This window comes from Echinops telfairi, unplaced genomic scaffold (genome assembly GCF_000313985.2).
Source record: "Echinops telfairi isolate 266 unplaced genomic scaffold, ASM31398v2 ScPeMD7_2291;HRSCAF=2852, whole genome shotgun sequence".
Lineage (NCBI taxonomy): Eukaryota > Metazoa > Chordata > Mammalia > Afrosoricida > Tenrecidae > Echinops > Echinops telfairi.
Genome location: NW_022106189.1, coordinates 34,473,938 through 34,493,742, shown reverse-complemented (window position 1 = coordinate 34,493,742; position 19,805 = coordinate 34,473,938). Strand labels below are relative to the sequence as shown.

General features: G+C 40.2%; 1 pseudogene; it reads right to left on the bottom strand.

The window, feature by feature from the left end:
* Window positions 1-222: 222 nt before the first annotated feature.
* On the bottom strand, window positions 223-1,128 carry LOC101653344 (annotated as a pseudogene).
* Window positions 1,129-19,805: the final 18,677 nt, after the last annotated feature.

Genomic DNA, 19,805 nt, shown 5'->3' with positions numbered 1-19,805 from the left:
ATTTTTTTTAAAAATAAAATAAATAAATTGCAAAAAATGTTTAAATAAACACATTCTATCTATCTATCTATCTATCTATCTATCTATCTATCTATCTATCTATCTATCTATCTATCTTTAGGGAAAGTTCTCATGCTATGTTACAAAAAAGGACACCCAGATAGCAACCATTACAGAAATGAAATTATTGGGAAATTTTAACAAACCCTTTAAACTATTTTCTTAAAGAGACTTTCTCCACTGCCAGAGGTCTTGAACAGCCTCCTGGTCAGTCATCTGGAAGATGAGTTCACGTAATTGATGCATTTGGCTTCCTCTTCAGGAAGAAAACCACCCTTTTCTTTCTTTTAATCATTTTGAGAACCACCCTTTTCTATACTTGCTTACATTTTTGCTATAATGTCTGCTACAGAACTAGGTTTTTTTGGTGTTTGGGGTGTTTTTTTCCTGTTTTTTTGAGGGATTCTTGACCATTGGATCTTAGTGTTGCTGGTTTGGAGTCTTTTCCATTCTGGTTTGATTTGGGGGCATTTTGGGGCAGATTTGGGGGCATTTATTCACTGGAGTGTTTTCTTCAATTTCATTATCATCAAAATCATCATCAGCTCCAGCAGCATCATTGTCTTCCTCCTCCTCCTCATTGTCTTCATCAGCAGCAAGTGTTACTTTTTCTGCGGTACCTTGCTACCACTTGTAGGGGCAGACTGCTTTCCCAATTAACTTAAATGTTTCATATCCCTGTCTTCACCATCTGCCTCTGCATCTTTTTCCACAGCTACTAAATGCTGTCCACTAATATGCACAGGCCCTGAGCCACACACGTCAAAGAAAAAAACCACCGGTGGTGTTCTTTCAAAGGTCCCAGGGGAGACCAGTGGCTAGACAGACATCTTCAAAGTTGCCAGTGTTACTTTAATCGGGCTGCCTTCATATTCATTGCCTCTGCTTCAGCATCGTGCAAGTCACCCTTTGGATCAGCACCGAAACTGACCATTCTTAAAGATAACGGTGCTCGTTTTCATCATTATCCACCTTAAAGTGATCATCAGTGTCCACAGTTAGTTCACAACCAAAAAGATCGTTTGGAGGCCTCAAGAGGCTCATTTCCATAGCCATGGATTCTTCCATGGGATGGTGGCATGCGCTTCCGTGAAAGAAACAGAAACTGGAGATAAACTACTGCTGTTGCTCAATGCAGCAGCACTGGACAGACTCATACCAGGGCTGTATCTACATTTTCACAATGATGATATCAGTATGGTTTTATACACACGATAGCAAAATATTAAGGGTGCCTAACTGTAATAATTATTGCATAAACTAGTGGTCAGTGGGATGGGCTGGCATTGTTGAGACTTAAATATCAAAAATAAAGACCGAGGTAGTTCATGCATTAAAAAGAAAATAAAATACCATGACTTGGCTCAGGCACACCTTAGTCCTCAAGGTTATCCATTTGAGTCCTTTCTGATTCAAAAATGGCTAACACCACTTCATTTCAGTTTCCTAACACCTAGGGTATCGATCTTTATGTGTTCCCGTTTTCCTAGATTCATACATCATGCATTCTAAGTTCCAGGGAATAAGAGATGCAGTTGGTTGTTTCTTTTCATTGTAAGTCAGTCCCCATCAACAAATTAGGGTCTCGAAAGTCCTACTCTCTCTGTGTCACTATGGTCGACACCACTTTGGGGGGGCAGCTCTTCTGCAGTCACATTTTGAGTGCCCGCTGGACTGAGGGGCTCATCTCCCGCCACTGTCTCTGATTAAGTCCTGCTATTATGCATGAGCTTCTCAGTCATTGACAAAGTTGCACTGTTATCCTTAAGGCTTTCAGTGGATCATTCTTCCGAAGTGGACAGATCAGTCCTTCTTCATAGTCTATTCTTAGTCTGGAAGCTCTGCTGAACCCTATGAACTTTCAGTGATCCTGGTGGTATTTGAAATACCAATGACCTAGCTTCCAGCATGACAGCAATACACAAGCCATCGCAGTATGACAAACTGACAGACAAGTGGTGGTTATCAAAGGATCGAGACTGAAACACTCCCGGGATGAACAGAAACCAGACAAGGAGACCCTTTATCACACTTCTATTCAATATTGTATTGCCAGTCCTAACCAGAGCAATAGGAAAGCAAAGGGTGGGGGTGGGGAAGCATCAACAGTAGGAAAGAGGAAATAAAACTACCTCCATTTGCATATGATACCATCCTGTGCATCGACAACTCCACAGACTCAACAAGAAAAGTGTGACCAATTGAAAGAATTAGCCAAGTGGCAGTGCACAAAATCAACATACAAAAAATCAGTTGGATTCCACTCCCCTAAAAAAGAGAACTCCGAAAAGGAATCAGGAAAACAGTACCATTAAATAATAACCACACTAAAGATTAAATACTCAGGAATAAATCCAACCAGAGATACAAACTACCTATCGAAAGAAAACCACAACACACTACTTCTACAAATCAAAAGAAATTTGTATAAATGGAGGAAGAAAGTATAGCCATGGATAGGAAACTGAAAATTGTGATGATGTCCATACTGACCAAACAATCTACAGATCCATTATAATCCCAATCCCAAATTCAGTGTCATTTTTTTGGGTCATTTTTTAAAGACATGGCAAAACTAATTACCAACTTTATTTGCAAAGGAAAGAGACTCCAGAGAAACAAACCACCACTGAGGAGGGACAAAGTAGTAGACTTGACATTTTCTTCTCCCAAAACCTACTACACAGCCTTAGTGGTCAAAACAGTCTCTATGGGCACAATGACAGACACCTAGCACAGTGGAGCACAACTGAGAACCCAGAAGTAAATCCATCCCCTTAGAGACAGTTGATCTTTGACCATGGGTTGAAGTCCATTAAAAGGTACTGGCAAAACCGAATATCCACTTGTGTAAAAATGAAACAGTATACATATCTCACACACAAAAACATTAAATCAAAATGGATCTAAGGCAGTGGCTCTCAACCTGTGGGTTGCGACCCCTTTGGGGTCGAACCACCCTTTCCTAGGGGTCTCCTGATTCATAACAGTCGCAAAGTTACAGTTATGAAGTAGCAATGGAAATAATTTTATCATTGGGGGATCACCACAACATGAGGAACTATATTAAAGGGTCACGGCATTAAGAAGGTTGAGAACTACTGATCTAAGACCTAAATGTAAAACCTACAACTATAAAGATTATCAACCAGAAATTAGGGACAAAGTAGGGCCCTTACTATCTGTCATAAAAACATTATCAAAGGGCAATGAATGTACAAATGTGCTTTACACAATTGATGTATGTATGGATTGTGATAAGAGTTGTATGAGCCCCTAATAAAACGATTAAAAAATAAAATTAAAAAAAAACATTATCAAACATAACTAAAGCACACAAACAACAGAAGACAAACTAGATTACTACATCAAACACACACCCTCTGTCATGGAGTTGATTCCGACTCACGGCATCCTATAGGACCAAATAGAACTGCTCCATAGAGTTTCTGGGACTGTCCATCTTGATGGACCTAGACTGCCCCATCTACATAACTAGAAGACTGGGACCTCCTAAAAATTAGACACTTAGGAAAAGATTTCACCAAAAAAAGAAATACGAGCTCTGGCAGGAATTAAAAGATGCATGCACACCCATTTCATCACAGCATAACTCAGAATAGCAAAAGGATGGGAACATTGAAATGCCCATCAATAAATGAGTGAATAAACTATGGCACAGTACATATAATGAAATCTTAAGTAACATTAAAGAACAATAGTAAATCTAGGAAACACCTCATCATATGCAGGAACCTGGAGGACATGTTGCTGATTGAAATTTGTCAGTCACAAACGCACAAATACCATATGATACTTCTGTAAAAAGAATCAATCAAAAGTTTACCAACAGAAAGAAATTTTCTTTGAAGGCTACCAGGGGTGGGAAGAGAAGGGAAAATAGATTACTAACTAGAGGGTAAACACATTTTAATTTGGGTGAAGACAAAGGTAATATAAAACAAGGGGAGGTCAATATAAAATGGATCTAAGCAAAGGAATACACTGAGGGGAGTATCATATCTATAGGCAATAAAGGCACATGCTATTACATATCCAATCCTATCACACAGTATTAGCAATAATATACAAGTAGATACGACAGTCACTCAAGATGCATGGGGGTGGTGTGTGAGCAGGAAAGGAGAATGAGATTCTACCTATGTATTTATGTATGCTGCAAATATATCCATGAAGATAGTATAGTATGCAGGGGAAAGAGTTATGGAAACTTCATCTACTTGAAGGAATGAGTCCCTGGGCTTGGGAGCTCAGGTCCATTGTCTTGGGGAACACCAAGGTCAACTGGTTTAACACAGTCTGCAAAGACAATGTTCTGCCTCCTACTTAGGTGAGTAATAAGTAGGGTCTTAAATACTTGGTAACAGCCCTCTGAAAGGCAGCTATGGGTCACCCCCCACCTGAAGTAAAGGAGAGTGAAGAAATCAAAGATGCAAGGAAACGATTCGTCCAACTGCCTGATGGTCCATATGAACCCAGCCTGCATGATGCCGAGACCAAGAGAACTCGAGCAACATCACTCTGAAAGAGACAGCAGGTGCTGGGAAGAGCAGAAGGAACATGTGGATTAAAGCTCAGAGTCGTACAGGTCTGATAGAGATTGGTGGAACCCCTGTGAAACTATGGCCCTTGAAACCTAGAACTGAACTCACCTCTACACTTCTCCCAGGCCCCCTCTTTTTTCCCCCAAAACCATTTTTATTAGGAGCTAATCCAGACATCATACCGTGCCATAGTTCAGTCATATCAAGCAGTGTTGTACAATCGCTACCACAGTCACTTCTAAAACCTGTTCTTCCTTCTCTAACTCTTCGATATCAACTCCCTTTCCCCCTTCCTCCCTGCTGTGCCCCCCAGAGACCCTAATTCTAGTTGTTATCTCTGTAGAGTCACCTATCCGGGGTTTCATATACTGAAAAATATATAACAGGGAGTCAGGAAGGCTACCCACAAGGACAAAATACAACAGTCAAACCCTAATATGAAAAAAACACACACAGAAAATATTAAAAGCTAGATCAAACACAAAGTCTATCAGAAGGGAAACCAAGTGACAAGTCAAATGACAGGCAGGCCTGTAAGGTGAAGAACATCGGGAAGGTAGGCACTTCTTAGAAAAATCAACCATATGACAAGGGAAGGGCAGCATTTATAACATGCTAGTTATAAGTGACATGCCTAAATTACAGGCCAGAAAGATAGATTCAAGACACCTAAAGTGTAATAAGGAAATCAAATAGGGGGAAAATGTTCAAAGAAGAAAGACAGTTGATTCATAAAAATAGAAACACAAACAACCTATAGACATAAAAAATGCTTCATCTCTCCAAAATGCAGGGAAAGATAAATTAAAACCACAATGAGATACCAGTTTATGCCCATCAGATAGTAAAAACACAAAAACTAAGCAATAAAATAGCTTTTTAAATATGACAAAATCAACTATCGATAAATTGTGGAGTGTGGAAGGAACCATATGTTGTTCTTCAGTATTTATCTTCCTCTTGCTAAAAAATAATTTTTTAAAAAAGCAACCACTGATTTTTGCCTGGGCCCATCATCATTTCCCAGTCACTCTCGGCGCTTAGTGTAACCAAGTGTCTGAGGTCTGATCGTTTATACATACACCCACTGCAAATTTCAGGAAGTATAGTTCCACATGCTAGGTCCGGGAAACACTATCTTTTTTCCCTAACATCACTCAAAATGAAGAGCAGCCACCGTGTCCCATGGGATGGAAACCACATGTTGAAGATGGTGGCACCACCAAAAAGGAGCCTTACACCTGCCTGGTCCTGGAGACACCACCGTCCACCTAATTGCTCACCTCCATGAAGAGAAATAAACTTTTATGCTAAGTCTTTCTTATTTGTGCTTATTTTTGCCGGTCACAGCCAACCCTAATTTGAATCGATCCGTAAAGCAGAACCCTGGCATCCTTCTTTCGGCACTGTCAACTAGCCTGGCTGCTTTGTCACGGCGGTGCAGTCAGTGATCCGCTGTGACTCCGCTAGCCAGAGCCTTGCTTCCTCCCACCCAATGACCTTTGCTGATGGCTCTCCAGAGGAGAAGGACGGGGCAGACCCTGCGAAGGTTCAAGGGTGAGCTACCATTCCTTGGGACTGCCATCCTGTTGGCTCTAAAGTGAGTTAGCTCAGAAGTAGGAGGGGAGCAAGGAAGAAGCGCGAGGCGCGGGCATGCTCTTTGAGATCCCTGCACCTAGAACCTCCTGGATCCCAAGTCAGCTGTGAAACCAGAGGCGTGGCCAAGGAGAGGAACAGCAGAAGCCAGAGCCAGAGCCAGAGCCAGAGCCAGAACCGATGGATAGACTTCAGATGGAGAGCCCACAGAGTAAGTAACATTGGCGGTGCCGGGTTGGCAGAGCCGTGGAGCTAAAGCTGTGTGCCTTTCAGCTGGTACTTACGGTGCAAGTGGTGTGCCTTTGGGCATTGATTGACAGCCCTCAAAGGGTTTGGTAACATTATCCGAACAGGGCAGAGGCCCGTGTGCTGTGGGGCTGAGATGCCAAAGGCCAGAGAAGGGCCTGCCTGTGGCTTAGTTGAAAAGAGGCTCTTGGGGCCACAAGATTGTTGCCGTAGCCTTTGTAATCAACTAGCTTCATACACAAACTCCAGACCCGTGAGTAGCGTCGGTACATTCCGTGTGGCCGTTGCCATGAACGTTTGAACCCGGCTGAAAAGTCAGCGCGCTGTGGGAGGGACAGCTGGTGCCAGAGGGGGAAAGCAAGTGTGATCTTTGCCTCCGAGAACTTGACCTCAGGCAGGTGATGCGGATCACGGCAATTCCTTTTCTTTCTTGTGTCCGGGGAGGAGTCGGGCACACCGCTTGCCACTCTTTTTCACAGGAATACAACTTATCCAGTAAAGTTGAAGATGCAACGACCTGATGAATCAGAAATGGTGCCTGTGGTTGTTAGGGGCTGTTGGGTCTCTATTGCAACTCATCGTGAGCCTGTGTCGAAAGAATGAAGCGCCGCCAGGGCCGGCTCCACCCTCACGTTGTTCCTGGGTTCGAGCCCAGCAAGGGCCTTCCTCTTTTTTGCCGCCAAGCCTGGTGTCCCTTTCGGGGAAAGCTTGTGAAAGCTCGAATCTGTGCAGGGTGAAAACCTGTCTTGGAAGGCAAGCGAGGAAAATTCCTTTCTTAAAGTCCTATCATAAAACAAGCGATAGAAAAGTGCTGAGCCGGCACCCCGTCAAAGATGGGGAAATGGCACGCCCGGGTGAGAAAGGCAGTCCTATTGAGTTCCAGCCCTCTCAAAGGCCTCACAGTATATGAGTCTTCTAGAGAAGGGCACATGCTGCTTTTTAAGACTGTTTTTAATAGCCAAGACCCCAAATAACTGGAAAAACTTGTCCCTGTGTGTACAAATTCAAATTGTCCATACAGTGTAGTAACTATTCAGCAGCACAAATGAATAAACAAAAACCTCATCAGTCAATGACTGAACTTCGCAACCTCACCCACTACCTTCTGAATCACAGGGTTGTCGAGACTGTAAATCTTCACCGGTGGAGACAGCCTCATCATTCTCCTGCAGAGCAGCTGGTGGGTTTGAACCGCCCTATTTGAAATTAGCAGCCCAACACTTAATGAAAAAGGCAAATCATTGACATCATATTCTGTGTGTAACATCATGTGTATTAAAAACAGTGAGGAGCCATCATGCATTTCACCTGAGGCAGAAAAACCTCTGGGGGTGCAAAAAGCCTCAATCCTTCAAAATACTGGTGTCTTGAGCAAAAGCATGTAACTTGGACATCTAGATTGGTGCTACCCAATAGAGCATCCTACCATGGATGGAATGGTCTCCATCTCTGCTGCCCAGTTACAGTCGTCACCCACTACATGTTCCGGGTCAGGCCTTGCTGGGTGGTTAGTGCAAGTGAGAATTAAATTCTGCATTATACATTTTATATGATTTAAATGAATTTAAATAGCCACAGGTGGCTAATGGCGACTGGTCACCACAGGTGTGAGCAATAAATCCTTCTCTGGGTCTGGTAGTGCCCAAAGAATGACAACACTGCTGCAATAAATCTTTCTATTTCCATCTCCTTATTTATGTAAACAGGTTTCCTCCAGGCTTACATCAGCACAACAAAAATAGAAATAAATAAAATCGATTCTAAGCTGTAAAATTCATACAGACACAGGAATTGGTTTGGGGGAGAGAAAGGCTCCACTCATCTCATTAATGGAGGTGCATTTGATCAAAGTTTGCTTTTTAAAAATAAATTACTTATCAAAACGGAAAATACGTTTATGATAAACAACTATGTACTAAAAATAATTTTAAAGTGAATTTGATACAGAAGAAAATGTAATCCCTAGTCGAGGTTCTCGGATGAAGGTCATGGGCCCTCAGTGTTGCAGTAATTTTTTGTGGTGGCTCCCTTAGCACCAGAAGCTCCATGGGAGAAAGATCAGAGGTCTGTGCTCAGAGAGATGTATAGTCTCAGAAACCCTAGAGAGGGTCACTATGTGTCTGAATAAACTTGATGATTTGGGGTTTTAGGATAAAAGGAAAGAAAACTCGATTTCCTAGTCATAGTAGTTCAGGTAATGTCCAACAGATGTCGCTGTGCTTCTCTCAAAAATTTAAAAATCCCGAAGTGCCCTGTGAGTTGGCTGTGGCCCAGGGGTACCTTCGTGCACAGTTTGGGGTCCATGGACCTAGAGCTTTTTGATGTAGAAAATGAAAGCACTGGTGAATCTGGATTAAGGACATCTGGTCATCCCTTCTTTTCCAAATGTTTCAGTCTTTTTCAATAGTAATTTAACTAATGGGAAATATGTAGGGCAGTTATAAAGAGGCAGATTTTAAGAATTTAGAAAGATTATAATTTTGTTTTGGTAGACTAAAACCGAATATTATGACTCTAGGCATCTATCAATAACTTTGACATATAGACTAAATGGCATGTCAGAGATGCATGGATTGGCACATATAAAAAATATACCAGTTCACACAATAGGGAACATATTTTTAATTATTGAGACTATGAAAAGTATGCAACTTAAAAAAAAATTCACCTTCCCTCTTCCCATTTTGAAGGTTCCTTGTGGCCATGTAGTTTCTCACCGGAAAGACTCCTTGATTTACTATTCCTTGTTGACCGGACCTTGCTAAGAAAATAGCTCTACCCTGGGTATACAGATATAAATGAGAGAAAAGAGCGGGGGAGAATAGAGGAGTGATGGGGTGGCGGTGGTGGTGGAGGTGCTGCTGTGGAGTGGGAAAGAAAGTACAATGAATTGAGGAGAATGTTAACGTTTAGAAGGTGGAAGAGGAGGCGTTAAGGGTTCTTAGGAACATCTTTGAATTTACAATAAAATAAGTAACGTTCTATTTTCCCTATTGTGTTGAAAAGTTTAGATGTTATGTGTGTAGCCAACACATCACTTATCATTATCCTAGGACACAAAATAAGGTCACATTCCTTTTCATTTTAAAATTGAAGGCTCTAGTCCTTTCTTCTCACCCCAGGAGGCTCCTTTTGCTGATAACTCCCAGACCTCCAGGGAGGTTACATGGAGTGAGAGGTCAGTTCTGGTAACCATCCTCTGCTCACTCAACCAAGGGCTTCACATTCGTTCCAGCTGTTAATGACACTGGCACAAGATATGCTTGTTGACACAAAGACAACCCAGCAACCCCTGCAGTTTTTCTTGCCACTCTGTAAATACTTAGTGCCAGACTTGTTCATAGCTGGATGAATCACATTAAATTGGGGGTGTCCCTTTGCTGAAAACCTGGCTACCCTAACCAGTGCAAGTCTGTTCAGCGTATTGGCCTTACGTGCATGGAAGGACCTCAGTTGAACTTGCCAACTGTACTTCTTGTGACTTTGGCTCCCAACCATGTTTTCATGTACCAAAGGACTAGGATGCTATCTTTGAAACATCTCCACATACCACTCCCATGGCCTGCCCCCGTGTTTTCTAAGGAAAACTCTTTTACATATATGTATATCCAGCAAGGTTTAGCAATTAATTTCTTCTCTCCATAATGCCCACTGTGGCATTAGTTACTTGTGGAGACACTGCTGTTTGGATTACCTAGTATCTAATTTCAACACTCTTTGCCCACCTCTGCTGTAAGGGCATTAGAAAAACCAAAGACTAGTTTACTCATCCCTGCTGCAGCCAGGAGTCAATATGTGACAAAATTCTAATTGAGACTTTCATGGAAATATGCTGGAAAAGAATAGGAGGCTAAAAATGAAACAATTCTAAGGAGAGAAAGCATTGTGAATTTTTAACATTTTTAGAGCAATTTTAAGTTTACATAAAAACTATGCAAAAAAATATAGAATTCCCATTATAGAATACCTCCTTCCTCTAAACACCATCCCTTCTTTATTAACTCCTTGCATGCCTGTGGCACATCTGTTACATGTGAGAAACCAATATTGATGTGTTATTATTAACTAATGTCCATCATTCACATTAGGGTTCACTCTTTGTCCTTGGTGTTTGACAAATACTTAATGTCATGCACCAATAGTTAGAATATCATACAGAATAGTGTCCCTGCCATAGACATGCCACCTGCTTATCCCTCCTCCTGAATCCTTTGTAACCATTGGTGTTTTCATCAACTCTATAATTTTATCATTTCCAGAATGTTAAAAAGATTGGTTTAGCTTTTCCAGATTCCTTCTTTCACCTGGAAGTGTGTGCACTTAGGGTCCCTTCATGTCTTTTTGTGGCTTGATAGGTCATTTACTTTTATCACTGAATATCTTACACTGCGTTCTCCCGAGAAGCAAAACCAGGGAGGTTTTACATCAAGAACGTGGTTCAAGCATTTGTAAAAATGAGCAAGTCCCAAGCCCAGGAAGGTTCCATTCTGTGAATCAGATCTTAGGCTGGAGGGTCCTCTTGACTCAAATAGCTTCCAAGGCTAATGAACCCAATATTGGCAGGTAGATGACAGGCTTATGGGTGAAGAGATGAATGAATCTAAGGTAAGCAAATAAGACAACTCTCAAGATTGCAGGCAGTATGACAGACAACTGGCTCAAGTCCAAAAAACTGGAAGTGATAGGATCAGCCAGATGTAAGATCCAGATTCAGTAAAGAGCGAGCAAGCTTTTCCACAGCTTCCACTTATATTGGAAGCAGGCCACATCTCCGAGGAAACTTTCTTTCAGTTGATCAGATAGGGGGCTGTATTGTAGTCCATCCTAAACTTTTTACAACAGATTTGCTTCTTACAGATTTCATTATGGAAGCAATTACATTCGGTTAGATCACATCATAGAGGATTAGTAGGCCTTAATGGTAAAACTACTGAGAAGTCTGGCCAAATCAAACCAAGAATCAAACTCACTGCCATCGAGTCACAGCTGACTCAGAGTGATAGGACAGGATAGAACTACTCCATGAGTTTATGAGAGACTCTGGGGAGTAGAAAGCTCTTTCTCCTGTGGAGCTGCTGGTGATTTCAAACTACTGACCTTTCTCATCACAGTGCAGTTCATAACCACTACACTATCAGGGTTCCTTTGATCAAGTCAAGGTGACACAAAACCTTAACTATCACATTGGATAATACGCTGTTGTAGAGCTGTGCCACATTGTTACACATTTACCTATTGAAGGACATCTTGGTTGCTTCTGATTTTTTGCAATTATGAATAAAGCTGCAATAAACATTCAATTCAAGTTTACATATTCAAGTTTGTGTGTAGACATGCATTTTCACTTCAAATGGCAAGCCGATATTTCCCATTATAAAAAGCAACTAGTTGCCTACAGATGGGCTTTGGGTCTCCACTCTGCACTCCCTCTCATTTACAATGTTATGATTTTTGGTTCTTTGATGCTTGATACCTGACCCCTTCCACACCTCGTGGTCACACAGGCTTCTGTGCTTCATCCATGTGGGCTTTGTTCCTTCTGAACTAGATGGCCATTTATTTCCCTTCAAGCCTTTAAGACTCCAGATGCTATATCTTTGATAGCCGAGCACCATCAGCTTTCTTCACCACATTTGCTTATGCACACATTTGTCTTCAGCGATCGTGTCGGGAAGGTGTGCATCATGGAATGCCAATTTAATAGAACAAAGTGGAGTTTCAGGGAGGAGACAAGTCAGTCAGGGTGCAGTGTAGCAATGATGAAACATACTACTTTCCTCTAGTTCTTAAATGTTTCCTTCCCCCCACTGTCATAATCCCAATTCTACTGTACAAATCCGGCTAGACCAGAGGATGTACACTGGTACAGTTAGGAACCGGAAACACAGGGAATCCAGGACAGATGATCCCTTCAGGACCAGTGGTGAGAGTGACAATACTGGGAGGGTGGAGGGAAGGTGGGGTAGAAAGGGTGAACCGATTATAAGAATCTACATATAACCTCCTCCCTCAAGGACAGACAACAGGAAAGTGGGTGAAGGGAGACATCAGACAGTGTAAGATCTGACAAAATAATAATAATTTCTAAATTATTAAGGGTTCATAAGGGAGGGAAGAATGGGGAGGGGGGGGAATGAGGAGCTGACACCAAGGGCTTAAGTAGAAAGCAAATGTTTTGAGAATGATGATGGCAACAAATGTACAAATGTGCTTGACATTCAATGGATGGATGTTTGGCTTGTGATAAGAGTTGTACAAGCCCCCAATAAAATGATCTTTTTAAAAAAAGCAACTTAACAGTCTTCCAAAGTGATTGTCCCATTTTGCATTTTCAGTCCATCTGCTGTTGAATTGATTACAACTTATGGTGACCCCTCATGTGTGTCAGATATAATGTGCACCACAGAGTTTTCAATGGCTGATTTTTCAGAAATGGATCACCAGGCATTTTTTACAAGGCATCTCTCTATGGACTTGAACTACCAACTTTTTGGTTAGCAGTTGAGCATGTTAAACTTCGCATGACTTGTGCACTCTCTCCAGCATGTGGAATTTTCAGTGTCCTGGATTTCGGCTATCTAACATGTGTAATAGTTTTATTTGAAATTTACTATTGATATATACCGTGGACTGTCAGAAAAACATACTTGTGTTGGAAGAAGTACAACCAGGATACTTCTTAGATGTTGAAGTAGTGAAACTAAGTCTGATGTATCTATATATGTGAGTATAAGGCGACCTAAAAATTTCAAACTAAAATTTTCAAAAAATTTTGAACATTTTATTTTGAAAATTTTGGGTCAGCTTATACTCGAGTACATATGGTACTTTGGATATGTCTTCAGGAGGGACCAGTTCCTGGAGAAGGGCATCATACTTTTTAAAAGGTCATCAAAAAAAAAGAGGAGTGGCCTCAACAAGACAGATTGATACAGTGGCTGCAACAATGGGTTCAAACATAGGAACCATCACGAGGATGGCACAGCACCGAGTGATGTTTTATTCTGTTGTATACAGGGTTGCTATGATTCAAAACTGATTCAGTGGTATCTAACAACATGGATCTTATACTGCACAACGTTTTATATACGTTCTCTGGCTTAATGTGTGTCCAGCTCTTTTGCCCATTTTTGTAATTGGGTTGATTGTTTTCTACTGGAGGAGGCCTGGTGAGTCACATTTTGGACTGCTTAATCGCATTCCATGGGAGAAAGCTGAGGCGTTTTGTTCCCATGAAGATTTACCATTTCAGAAACCCAGAGGTGCAACTCTATGCTGTCCTATAGGGTTACTGGGAGCCGAATCTCTTTGATGGCAGTGATTTGGTAAGTGAGTTTTCTTACTGTTGGTTTTGAGTAAGTCCTTTATCAGATACATTTTGAAGTCTTTTCTCCCAGTTTGTGAGTTGTCTTTTATTCTCTCATTAGTGTCTTTCACAGTCAGGAAGTTTTAAATTTTAGTGGGTATGAATTACTGTTTTTCTTTTATGGATCATACTTTTGTTATATACTGTCGAACTCAAATCTCTGTGTTGACTTCTAAACATTGTATAGTCTTGCTTCTGACATTTAAGTGTATGATCTGTTTTAGGTTAATTTTTGTAGAAGATATAAGCTGGCTAGATTCTGTTGTTGTAGGTGGATTACCAGTTGTTCCCACACCATTTGTTGAGGAGAAAACTATTCTTTTCCATTGAATTCAGAGATTTTTAACAGCCCTTCTCAGTAACTGATAGAACAACTGGACAAAAATGATTAATGTTACAGAAGATATGAGCAACCCATTTAAGAACCTTGTCATAATTTCAGAGCACTAGAGTTAATTGCAGATTTTTACCCCCAAATGCAAATGGAGATCGAGACAGAGATACACTGGCCCATGAGATAAATGCTAAAGTTTCTATTGTGCTATTCACCTTGTCAGGACAAATTAGAAATCAATAATAATTGGATAACTAGAAAAGTCAGATATACTTGGAAACTAACACACTTCTAAAGAACTCATGGGTGATATGGGTGGTAGTGATGGATAAAATCTTATGTTCCATTATAGTAAGTGAGTGGCCTATATTTTTGCTTTAAAATTGGGGCGCAACTAGCACTATGAACATTTGCAGAATATACAGAGAGAAATACTGAAAGAAAGATCTACCTTAATTAAAAGTGATTGCTCCTGGACAGAGTGCATCTGTTCAGGTGGAGGAGTGCTGGGGGCTTCTGGTTTTCTCTATAATCTATAGTTAACAATATACTTTTATTTAGCATTTATGTATGCTACATTGATTTAAAAAAATGAGAATCTGTATACACTAACAGCTAGCAATAGAATTCTTAGAATAAAAACATTTTGGAGAATGGACGGACTAGCTCAATAATTAAACTGCCTTTCAGAGGCCCAAGCAAAAAACTTTGAGCCTGAGAAGAGGACAGGGATTTTTCTCTGTGGTGTTTCGGAGAGGGGATGGTGTAGGAGAGAAATGCAAAGCAGTAAAGCAAGAGAGGAGACGGGGGAAAAAGTGAGAAGGGGAAGCACCAGGAGGGTGAGTCAAGAAAATGATACCCCGCTGGTACAAAACGTTCTTAATAATGGGGAGGCTTAATATTGAACTTGAAGTTTTCATCGCCACGAATAAACATGCCTTCCATTTATCATCCCAGAATTGAAGTTAAGTCTACTTCAATCAAATAAATCTCTTAGTAACATTAAAAAAAAGAAATCAGGAAATTAGGATTGTTAAAATATTCGTGTAAAAACAGAGTCAAGGATAGAATAAGTGGAGTTTCTATAATAAGTATCTATATAGAAAGAATGAAAATGTGATTAATTTCCAAGCCCAATGGAATTTTAAAAGTTCTAACATAGTTTGAATCTGTTCACCAACTTGAATGACTACTAGTTGCTGACAGCAGTAAAACTGGGTATAGATGACATTTTCTAATTCAACGTAATGCCCCATCATATTAACTTGGCAGTCAACAGAGTTATGATTGATATGTGAAAGGTGCTAAAGTAAACTTATTGTTTATTAAGTAAAATTTTACTTAGACAGAAATAATGCTACATAATACAGTATTTCTCAAATATAAGAAATCAACAGATCCTTTCAAATGAAATCTTCATATGTATCCAAATCTTGCTTATCAGCATTGAAAACCAATTTTAATCAAGCACTATTAACATTTATTTGAAGATAGGTTTATATTTTCTTGTTATTTAAACTTATGAGGGGGTACCAAAAACAGTGGAATTTTTTTTCAAAGCTATGTATTTAATTTTTTTTTTTACAAAACAACCTTATCACCTTCAAAGTACTGTCTATTACACTTAATACATTTGTCAAATCTGCTATTCCATTCTTGGAAACATTTTCAAACTCATCTGTTAGGATGGCTGACAGCACCTTGTTTTGTATTTTTCCTTCACCTCTTCTGCATTAAATCACTGTCCTTTCATGTCCCTCTTCATTAATGGAAAGAAAAAGAAGTTGCATGGAACAAGGTCAGGTGAGTCAGCTGCATGGGGGAAGAAAGGCATGCTGTTTTTTGCCAAAAATTGAGGTGGCTGCGTGAATTGGTACATTGTCGTGGTGACAAAACTAGTCCCCTGTCTGCCATAAATCAGGCCTTTTTTGTTGCATAGCATTATGCAATCTTTTCATAACCTCTGAATAGAAAGCTTGATTTACAGTCTGACCTGGTGGAATGAACTCCAAATGCATTACCCTCCTCATATCAAAAATATAAATAAGCATCGTCTTGAGCTTTGATTTCACTTGACGAGTTTTTGGGGGGCTAGGTGACACTGACTGGTGTCTTCCACTGGCTTGACTGATGTTTGTTTCAGGGTCCTAAGAATATCACCATGTCTCATCACCAGTATTGACCTTAGAAAAAATATGTGGGTTGCTTCCGAGCCGTTCAAAGTCGGCCATGTTTCCACTGGATGCTCTGTTTCCTGGAAAGTCAGAACCCGAGGCACAAATTTCACAGCCACCATTCTCATTGCCAAATCTATTGAAATTCGCTGGGCTGAACTCCAAGATAGTCCAGATAACTCCAGTCATTGGTCCCCAGATGGTCCATCCTTGGTCTTCGAGCAAAAGTGCATGAATTTTGTCCACACTTTCATATATTCGGGATTCCAGAACAAGGTTTGTCATCAATCGACATTTCACCTCTTTGAAATTAGAAAACCACTCATAGATTTGCATGTTTCCCATAGCGCTATCCTTATAAGCTCTGTTCAACATCACAACAGTTTCTGCAGCATTTTTCCTGAGAAGGAAACAACATTCCGCAGCTGCAGGCTGTTCTCTTAAATAGGCCATCACAAACACGAGGTTCACCTGGTCCACTCAGAGAGAGTTGCTCCAGGCTGGCCTCACAGGAAAAATGTGTACTACAGGAGCTCTGTCCAGGGAGCTTTTTTCCATGTTTTTTTTGGCGTGGGGGGGCATACCCCCTTGTACATTGAATAATTCAGTTGGTGGCAGTTGGGACAGGGTATTTAGCACCACAGAATTATTTCAAACATACAGACTGCATGATACAGTGACTTTTACATTATTTACCAATGATTGGGCTCCCTATGTCTTTACTGCCATGTGCAATGTTATGAATCAATTCTCTTTGTGCCAATATAGCATCCTGAGTTTTACATTGGAACCATGACTTTTCTTTTTGCATTGATCACTAAGAATGTAATCACATTCACATACTCACATAGCTCTAAGAGAAAAAACAAACACCCACATTTGCTCTAAAATCACAAGTCAGTACTTTTTGTAGTATGTCATTAAGGTTATTCACAATATCATAATGGTCAATATTTATAATCTGATAAAAAGCACAATTTAAAATTATCAAAGAATTTGATCCCACAGGACTAATATAATATGTATTTCACCTTATTAGTTGTTTACTGTCTATCCCTTCTGCCCCTACCTGAATGCATGCTTATAAAGGAATATTTGTACCTTTTTCCTCCTCCATGATGCATCTGAAGTGGTTGGGCTGCATCGGACACATTGTAGGCACGCGGTACGCATTTATTGAAAGAATAAAAACAAAAACATGTCACCGATATCCTGCAACATTCTAATCTTTCAGGATTCTCAGACTTAGAAATACTAGCTTGGAGGGGAAAGCATTGGCTTCAGAGGCAGAGACTTGAGTTTGAATCTATTTACCGTATACACTCTAGTATAAGCCGAGTTTTTTCAGCACATTTTTTTAATGTTGAAAAAGCCCCCCATTTTGGGGGGGTAAAATTAGGTGCCTTGGCTCATACTCGAGTAAATACGGTATTAGTTATTAGCCTTTTCTCTGCTGCTTCCTACCTGCTTGTCTTTGAGTGAGATCAAAACCACTCATTGCTAACTCATAGAGACCCTCATTAGGTTTCCAAGGCTGTTAGTCTTTACAGAGCAGCCTCCCACATCTTTCTCTCCTGGAGTGACTTATGGGTTTGAGCCGCTGACCTTTTCGTTAGTACTCCGGTGCTTAATCCCTATCTAGTACTAATCTAGCACTGTGTCAATGCCCTCTGAGTTGTTTATTTGGGGAGGGGGGGGTGTTAAATGAGTGACTTCAATTCAGGGAATGTGTGTGTGTGTGTGTGTGTGTGTGTTTCACCTTACCAGTAAAGTATTGAGTCAGTTAAAAATGGATATAGTGGGGACTACACAAATTATGTAAAACACCCCCACATCCAGATCATGGTTACTACCAGAGAAATGATAGGAAAATAGCTATCTATCTATACTTTTTTTCATGTGATCATGAATTTTCTTTCCCTTATTCATAATATGGTGAGATCAGAAACAGGCTTGAAATTAATAACAAAGCAAGAGGCATTAGGATCTAAAACATCTACCAAAATCAGTACATGAACATAATGGAAGATGTTTTCATAGTCATCATTAGTTAGATGTTGAAAAGAACTTGATTTTAATAGAGCTGTAAAAGAAGCCAAGGAAAGAGACACAGCAACAACAGAAAAGAATGCTCATGAACTACAACAGAAAGTATCTTGTGAATGGCTTCTCTCCCCTGTTATTCACGTGCCTTATCCACCCACCTTCATTCTACACACACAGCTCTGCTTGGTTCTGTAAGGAACTTTAACCCTCAGGCCAACCCTGGAGGAAGAATTAACCTACTTATTGAACCCTTAGGCAGTGTGCCTGTCCGGGAAGCTGGGCGTGTGGGGAACCTGGGGGAGGTGATCTTAACCTTTCACTGCAATATCCTACAACCACTGAGGAAGAAGTTAAAAGTGACTCACTCTATTAAGAAAAAAATAAGTATATATTTTATTCTTTGGTTTATGTTTTGCTGCTGACTGGCCTTTTCAAAATACTTTGGAAGTTCAAATAGATTTAAGATTTTTTATTTTAAAGAAAAGCCTTATTTTTAAATGGAAAAATAAAATAATAGTTTTAGGCAGGAGACATTAGTATTCATAGTTCAGTGCATACACACTACACAGAGAGCAACTGTGGATGGCTACATGTACTCTTTTTCTTAAAAAAATTTAATTGGGAGTTAATACATATATCATTCCATAGGTCAATCACATCAAGCAGTATTATACAATTACTCCCATAATCAATTTCCAAACATTCTTTCCCTTCCTGAACTACTTGAAATTGTCTCCCCCTTTTTTTCTTTTTTTCCCCTCCCTTCCCCACCATCCCTCCTCCATACCACCTTGATAATTTATACTTTTTTTTTTCATGTCTTACACTAACTGCTGTCTCATTTCACCCACTTGTCTGCTGTCCGTCCCCCTGGGATGGGCGCCCTACATCGATCATTGTGATCGGTTTCCCCTTACTACCCCCACCCCCACCCTCCTATTATCGCTGCAATGTCGAGAAACTGAAATGACCAAGAAAGCCTAAAGGGGTCCTCTAAATAAAAGTAAATAACAATGAGCTAAATGTCAATAACTGCATCCCAACTCTTCCCTTCCTATTTATATCTCTGTCTTCTTATTCTATGAGAGATTTTGTTCCACAACTCTAATTCAGTCACTGAAATGCCATCTTATCAAGTCTATTGAATTTCTGTTTTGACAGTCATGCTTTTAATTTTAAAGAATTCTTTCTAGTTCTAATTTCTCTTGCACAAAAGGCTATTGTTATTATTTTGGATATACAAGCGCAAGTTAAAATAATTATTGCTACAAAATTATACAAGCCTTTAATAAACAAATATATCAAAATATAAAGCTCTTGTTTCTTGACATCTTCCACTAGTTCTATACACTTCTGAAGGCGGTGTTTCATGTCTCTACCCCTTCTCTGAAGAATCAATTCTGCACTTTTCTATTGAA